Source organism: Pollachius pollachius, assembly GCF_949987615.1.
Source record: "Pollachius pollachius genome assembly, chromosome: 13".
Taxonomy (NCBI): domain Eukaryota; kingdom Metazoa; phylum Chordata; class Actinopteri; order Gadiformes; family Gadidae; genus Pollachius; species Pollachius pollachius.
In genome coordinates, this window is record NC_136946.1 from 4,540,205 (window position 1) to 4,548,586 (window position 8,382).

Here is an 8,382-nt window from a genome sequence, read left to right on the forward strand (position 1 = left end):
ATGTGGAGGTAGAGGTGGAGGTGGTGAGGGAGGTGGAGGTGGTGATAGAGGGAGAGGTGGAGGAGGAGGTGGAGGTGGAGGTGGTGATGGAGGTTTAGGTGGAGGTGGTGATGTAGGGAGAGGTGGAGGTGGAGGTGGTGAGGGAGGTGGAGGTGGTGATGGAGGGAGAGGTGGAGGTGGAGGTGGAGGTGGAGGTGGTGATGGAGGTGGAGGTGGAGGTGGTGATGGAGGGAGAGGTGGAGGTGGAGGTGGTGATGGAGGTTTAGGTAGAGGTGGTGATGGAGGTGGAGGTGGAGGTGGTGATGGAGGTGGAGGTGGTGATGGAGGTGGAGGTGGAGGTGGTGATGGAGGTGGAGGTGGTGATGGAGGTTGAGGTGGAGGTGGTGATGGAGGTGGAGGTGGAGGTGGAGGTGGTGATGGAGGTGGAGGTGGAGGTGGAGGTGGTGATGGAGGTTGAGGTGGAGGTGGAGGTGGAGGTGGAGGTGGTGATGGAGGTTGAGGTGGAGGTGGTGATGGAGGTGGAGGTGGAGGTGGTGATGGAGGTGGAGGTGGTGATGGAGGTTGAGGTGGAGGTGGTGATGGAGGTGGAGGTGGAGGTGGTGATGGAGGTGGAGGTGGAGGTGGAGGTGGAGGTGGAGGTGGTGATGGAGGTGGATGTGGAGGTGGAGGTGGAGGTGGAGGTGGTGATGGAGGTGGAGGTGGAGGTGGAGGTGGAGGTGGAGGTTATGATTGTGGAGGCGGGTGATGGAGGTGGATGTGGAGGTGGAGGTTGTGATTGTGGGGGTGGTGATGGAGGTGGATGTAGAGGTGGAGGTTGTGATTGTGGGGGTGGTGATGGAGGTGGTTATGTTTGTGTTGGTGATGGTAGCGGAGAGAGAGATGGGTAATTTAAGATATAAAGTAGAACTAACTTCCCAATGAAGTCTCATTGTGCTCCATTATGTCTGTCAGACCGTGTCCATCGACTGTGTACACCTGAGACGCCTTTCAATTGCTTTGAAAATTGCACTCCCTCTCCTTCCCCCTCTCTCTCTCTCCCTCCTTCCCCCCCGCCCCCCCTTTCTCCTTCCCCCTTCCTCTCTCCTTCTCTTTTTCCCTCCCTCTCTCCCCCGTCTGTCCCCCTCTCCCTCTCTCCCTTCCTCTCCCGCCCTCCCTCTCTCCCTCTCCCTCTCTCTCTCTCCCTTCCTCTCCCTCCCTCTCTCCATCTCTCCCTCTCTCCCTTCCTCTGCCGCCCTCCCTCCCTCGCTCTCCCTCTCTCACCCTCTCCCTCCCTCCTTCCCTCCCCCTCCCTCTTTCCCTTCCTCTCCAGCCCTCCCTCTCTCCCTCTCCCTCTTTCTCTCTCCCTTCCTCTCCCTCCCTCTCTCCCTCTCTCACCCTCTCCCTCCCTCCCTCCGTTCCTCTCCTGCCCTCCCTCCCTCCCTCTCCCTCTCTCACCCTCTCCCTCCCTCCTTCCCTCCCCCTCCCTCTCTCCCTTCCTCTCCCTCCTTCCCTTTCCCTCTCTCCCTCTCCCTCCCTCCCCCCCTCTATAATAAAACAGGATGTGTCTGCGTCGGTCCGGTTAGGGCTCCATCACGGTCGCCATCTCGTCGGCGCCGCCTCAGTCCCAGAGCCATCTGGCATCAATAAGCCCGTTTGGATCGGCTTTTCCTGGTCTTTGGTTCGCCGTTATCTTGGAAGCTTACGGGACACCGGAACACATTCCCCCCCCCCCCGTCCCAGACCTCTCAGAGCGAGAGCGCGGAGAACCGCCCGGAGGTAGATTACAGACGATAGTCTCGGTGAAGACCTGCCTTTAAAGGGACACAGCCATTCAGACCACGCCGCAGCCTCGAATCAACCGTCAATGTCTTCCCACTTTCCTTTCAAACCTCTTTTTTGATGACCTGAACCACTCCACATATAACTTTTATATATATTTATATACACTCCTATATACTCCATTCTATACACCCCATATTCTGATTGATGTCTTATATGGGCCCAGTAAAAATGGATTTGGGTGTACAACAACAATGAGCAGAGTGCATGTGACATACATCCAGCTTTTACAGGCCTCCTCTGTCTTCTGGCCACACTCTAAACCCTGGCTGTGAAATGATAGCCTTTATATATATATATATATTCTGAGATTGTTTTTCCCTCTGTATACATGTCGGTTTTATCAGCTCCCCATGAAAACACGGACGGTCGATGGAAATAGACGGACAAATGTGTTCCTGCGAGATCTTTCTGACGGGGGACCGTGTGAAAGTCACCTCTTAAAATAGTGCCGGAGGGAACTGCGACAGAACAGACGCAAACGTTTATTTACAGATCGGCTAAACCATCCGGTCTCGCACAACACCACCAGGTATGAAGGATTTGGTCGACAGCTGTATGAAAAGCACAGGATGGAAGATGTTCGGTGCCAAATGAACAAACCCAAAACTAAAAATGGAATCCCTGGCTCCGGTGTATTTCGGGACATCGGTAAACACAATGGCAGTGAAATATAATTGGTGTTTAAAACCCCTAAAGTTTGTCGGTAGCCTGGCACCATTCATTGTAAATGAAGACAGACGGTTTGAGTTAATTCGCTTTTGATTGGATTTTTATTTTGGTACAATGCAATTCCCGTCTTTGAAATTAGTGTCTGACGCGCTTTTAGTCCGTTGACTGTTTGTTTTGTACGACTTTAGTTGCGAGTTCGAGAGCAAGACCTGAGTGAAGGTAAAGGAGTCGAACAAACTTTGTCCCAACCTTACGATGACCGTTTCGCAACCCGAGCACTCTTGAGGAAACACAATCACAGTAAAGACAGGGATAATCTAATCACACTAAAACACGCTGGCACGCAAACAAAAGCACACAAACACACAAACAAGCACGTGCGTACATTAAGAGACACAAATGTACACACACAGCGAGGGACCCGAAAGAGCGTGGGCGTTATTATCCTGTGTCTTTGGTAATTGCTATTTTATCAGGAGGTAAAAACACAGCATCGCTCAGCCACCAACTATTCACATCTTTGTCTATCAAATAATCTTCGTGTTCCTTTTCATCTCATTTTCTCATTTTAGCTCTCTCTCGCCTCGTCTCTCTCTCTCTCCCTGGCCTTCTCTCTCTCTTCCCCCTCTCCCTCTCTCTCTCTCTCACTGATGGCAGGTAAACTAGTTACCATCACTTGTGCGTGTGCGTGCATGCTTCTGTGTCTCTGTGTACCTTGTGCATGGTGTGATTATGTCATGTGGTGAGAAAAACACATTTATCAACACCTGTAACCTCAAATTCATCAACCTGTATCTGAACACGTTTACGCGGCAGTGCGTGTGTGGTTGTGAGATGGTTATTGATTTAACCTGCTCGGTGCTATTGTCTCGGAGCGTGTTCCACAGCATCAAGGTGTAGCCTGCATGTTCTAATAATGGATTCCCAGGGGGGAGTGTGTCTGTTTTTATGTGTGTGTGTGTGTGTGTGTGTGTGTGTGTGTGTGTGTGTGTGTGTGTACGTGTGTGTGTGTGTACGCGCGTGTGTTTGTGGGGATGTGTGTGTGTGTGTGTGTGTGTGTGTACGTGTGTGGGAGGTGGGGTCCCATGTCCTAGTACCACTTTCATGACCTGGATTAATGGGGATGAGGACACACAAAGACAAGAGGAGAGGAGAGGACAGGAGAGGAGTGGAGAGGAGGGGAGAGAGAGAGAGGGGAGGAGAGGAGGGGAGAGGAGAGGAGAGGAGAGGGGCGGAGCGAGAGAGGGGAGAGAGAGAGGGGAGGAGAGGGGAGGAGAGGAGAGGAGGGGAGAGAGAGAGGGGAGAGAGAGGGGAGGAGAGGAGGGGAGAGAGAGAGGGGAGGAGAGGAGAGGGGAGGAGAGGAGAGGAGAGGAGGGGAGAGAGAGAGAGGGGAGGAGAGGAGGGGAGAGAGAGAGGGGAGGGAGTGGAGAGGAGAGGGTGAGACTTTGGTGATATGCAGTGGGTGTGGCAGGAGCAGGAAGGGAGAGGTGGAGGTGGAGGATAAAATGAACAAACACGACGAGGATCTGCAAGACAGAAGGTGGGAAAGGAGAGCAGAACAGAAGAAAGGCAACAAACCAAAGCAGTCACCGCAACAAAGCTGGATGCTTAGCATCGCTAGCAGCATGACAAAGACAGGGAAGACAACGTTTCTCCATTACCAAATGTTCCTCATTTTCTAAAGGTCTCCTCCTGCCTACAAACCTGGCTGGCCCCGCTGGGTGACATCATACTTATGCAAATGAGAGAGGAAAGGTCTGCCCTATTGTTCTAGGGAGACGCTTATTCTGCCACAGCCCTCCTGAGCATGAAAGTCACAGTGGTTATGCATGAAATGCACCAAACTAACGAGGCTGATCCCTGATTGGAGGACGGCTTGAGGGGCCACAGAACCGCGGAGGTGTCCCTCTTCAGATGGTTGTTTTGAAACTTTTTTTGGAATGTTGTGATTTGAGAACTGATTCTGTATTTGCACGCTTAACCTTACATGTCAGAGAGCCTGATTACATTTGCATGAGAGTGTATAAACATGCACACACACACACATGCACGCACACGTACACACAAACACGTACTGAAACTCACAGGCACACACTCAGGCATTCACATCATCAAACTCTGAAGCACAAACACCCACGAACACATTCACATACTCAAACTCTGCACAAGCACACTGTGCTGTTCTGATGTTTATTTGGAGAAAGGGAGACTTCTAGTGGTCAACTTGTAACACGATGTTTTTGTAATAGCAGTCACGTATTTTTCTCTTTTATATTGGTTGGCCAGAAAACACGTTTGCCTGTAAGTTCATGTCATACAGTTATCTTGACATTGAATACTAGTAATGAAAACCCTTGTTAATGGAATTAAGTTTGTTCAGAATGTATATTTTGATCTTTTATGCTAATCGCGAGCATCTTAATGTAATTTCCCATAGACGTTAGCCCTAAGCTAACGCATGTGTTATTTGTTTGTTATGAAACGTTTTAAACAGACAATATATGAATATTTTTCTTGAACAACGTCGAGATAGTAACGAGATACTGAAAGATGTATTTTGAATGTGTCCAGTTTTACAGGGCTTCCTGAGTAGAGTTTTGAAAGGAAACAAGATGCTTCAATCTTTATGAGGGAAAACTGTTAGCTGTCTGCCGAGCTGAAGTACCAGGCTAGACCGCACCACACACACAAAGAAGCGGGGGCAGAACAGTAAAAAGGCAGCTCTATCAACGGCCAGCGTTCGTCCTATCTGCAGGTAAAATACCATCTAAATTAATCACCATGTCACTAAGAAGAAAAGAAGAGGATTGTGATGAACTAGAAACAAGATCACTCGTATCCAACTGCTCCAGAACCAGCAGACAATCCGTAGCTAATTCTATGGCAGTGCAAGCACGGGCTAAAGCAGAAGCCGCACGTGATGAGCTCGCATATGCTCAACAAGAGGCAGAGCTACTAAAACAGCAAGCCATTCTAAACGCCAGTCTGCATGAACTGAAATTAGCCAAGGCAGTGGCGGCTGCAAACACTGAAGCTGTAATCCTAGAAGCAGCCGCTGAAGAATATGATTATGTCTGTCAAGCCCAATTGAAATGAGAGCAAATGAAAACACAGAACCTCTAACCCAAGTCAAAATGCACAATACAAATGCTGAAATGCAGACTCCTGTTACAAATCCAGGTCACCAGTCCTATCAGGGTGAAAAACCAGCCTGCATGGTAAATACAGTCACAGTCTCACCATCAGATGCAAAGCCACAGAAAACTTCACATTCACCAGAGCGCCGGCCTACCATGGACAGCAGTGAAGCAAACAAATGTGAAAACCAGGGCCATGCACATCTGAGTGAAAGAATTGACCATGAATTTATTGAGCTGCCTCAACCCCACACACTCACAGAAGAAGTCACCTGGATCCCAAATCAGGCAACCAGCCATTCCCTATGTCCAACACAAGCTCATCCAGCGGTGTGGCTGCAACAGACCTAGGGAGGTACCTGATGCGACGTGAGCTGGTGGGTTCGGCCTGCAGAAGTTTGAGGACAAGCCGGGGAACTACTGGGCCTGGAAGGCATCTTTCATCAGCTCTACCGACAACCTAAAACTCTCTCCCAGAGAGGAGCTTGATCTGCTGTGCAAGTAGCTGGGACCTTCGTCGTCTGAGCAAGCTAAAAGAATCAGAGCGGTGCACATTCACAATCCACCTTCAGGCCTCAGGATTTTATTGCAAAGACTGGAAGACGTTTATGGCTCACCAGAGGTGATTGAAAATGCTCTTCTGGGAAAAGTTGAAGATTTTCCTAAAATCGCAGAAAAAGAAAACCACAAGCTAAGAGAACTGGGAGATATTCTCATGGAACTTGAAGCAGCCAGGGCAGATGGATACTTACCTGGTCTCGCATACCTCAACACCTCCCGTGGAGTAAACCCAATAGTCCAGAAACTCCCGTCCTACCTGCAAGAGAGGTGGATTACTGTAGGATCACGTTACAAGGATCAGCACAGAGTGCCATATCCTCCTTTTGCAGTCTTTGTCAACTTTGTCTGTGAACAACCAAAACCCGCAACGATCCTAGCTTTGCTAGCACAACAAAAGCATGGCATGCAACAAAGACAGAAAAGAGTGTTTTCCAGCCGTCCAGTCATCACACAAGAACATCATTTGCTGTGAGAAGGACTGAAATCTCAACAAGTGGCGACGATAACAACACAGCGGTCAGGAAACACGATGACCCAGGCAAACAGTGTCCACTACGTAACAAGCCTCATCCATTGAGAAAATGTCGTAGCTTCAGAAACAAAACTCTGGAAGACAGAAAAGCGTATCTGAAGGAAAAACACATCTGTTTCAAATGTCGTGCGTCGTCCACTCACGTTGCTAAGGACTGTGGGAAGCCTGTGCGTTAGCAAGAGTGCAACAGCGACAGACACCCAGCAGCGCTACATCCAGGTCCCGCTCCATGGAAAACCGAGGCCCGTGTGAGTACGGTGGATCACAGCGATGAGCGGCAGACGCTGGAAGCCATTCCGTCTGTGACGTCGAAATGCATGGAAATCTGGGGAAGTGTGAACACGTCAAAATCATGCTCCAAAATCTGTCTTGCGTTAGTGTATCCTGCAGGTCAAAGACACCTAGCCATGAAGACCTACATTGTTCTTGATGAGCAGAGCAACAAGTCGCTAGGCAGAACAGAATTCTTTGAACACTTTGGAATTCAAGGCACAGGGACAAAATACACTTTGAAGACGTGCTCAGGAGTGGCGGATACGGACGGACGGCGAGCCAGCAACTGCATGGTGGAGTCATTAGACGGCAACATCCACATTTCCTTGCCTACGCTGATTGAGTGTGACATGCTGCCAGACGACAGGTCTAAAATACCATCACCAGATGCAGCCAGACATCATCCTCACCTCAAAAACTTGGCAGACAAAATCCCAGTCCTGGACCCAGAAGCGTCCATCCTCCTTCTCCTCGGAAGATAAGAGAACAATGTGACCGTTTGCCTAACGACTCGAACTGGGATGGGTGATAATCGGGGATGTGTGTCTGGGAAGAGCACATAAACCCACCACTGTCAGCGTCTTCAGAACCAGCGTGATGATAAGCGGGGCGCCACTCCCTCCTCAGCCCATGCAACAGCAGCTTATCAGTCAGAGAGAAGATTGACAGCGCTGTGCCACCCCACACCTCTCCATGCAACCGTCTCCGTCTCCGTCTCCGTCTACTGCAACCAATGAAATAGACAGCCTGGGCAGAAACGTGTTTCAAAGAACACAGTTCGACGACCAAGTTGGCCTGTCCATCAAAGATGAGTTGTTTCTTGACCTCATGGATAAGGAAGTCTACATGAACAACGCAAACTGCTGGGTAGCACCGCTGCCATTCAGGCCAAATAGGCCGCATCTGCCCAACAACAGACAGCATGCTGTCGACCGTCTCGCCTCCCTCCGTTACATGCTGGAGAAGAAAAGTGCCATGAAAGAACACTGCTTCAACTTCAAGCAAGCCATGTTTGACACAGACCAAGCAGAGCCTGCTCCAGAGCTGAGGCCTCAACAAGATTGCTGGTACCTACCAATATTCGGTGTTTATCACCCACTGGAAAAGGACCAGATACGGGTAGTGTTTGATTCCAGTGAGAAGCACGAAGGCACCTCCCTCAATGACATCCTTCTCAGTGGGCCTGACATGAACAACACCTTACTGGGGGTCCTGATGCACTTCCGCAGAGAGTCTGTAGCAGTAACAGCCGATGTGCAGCAGATGTTCTACTGCTTCATCGTCAAGAAAGAGCATCGAGATTTTCTGAGATTTTTGTGGTTTGAAGATAACAACCCAAACAAACACATCACTGAGTACTGCATGAAGGTACATGATTTCGGCAACTCT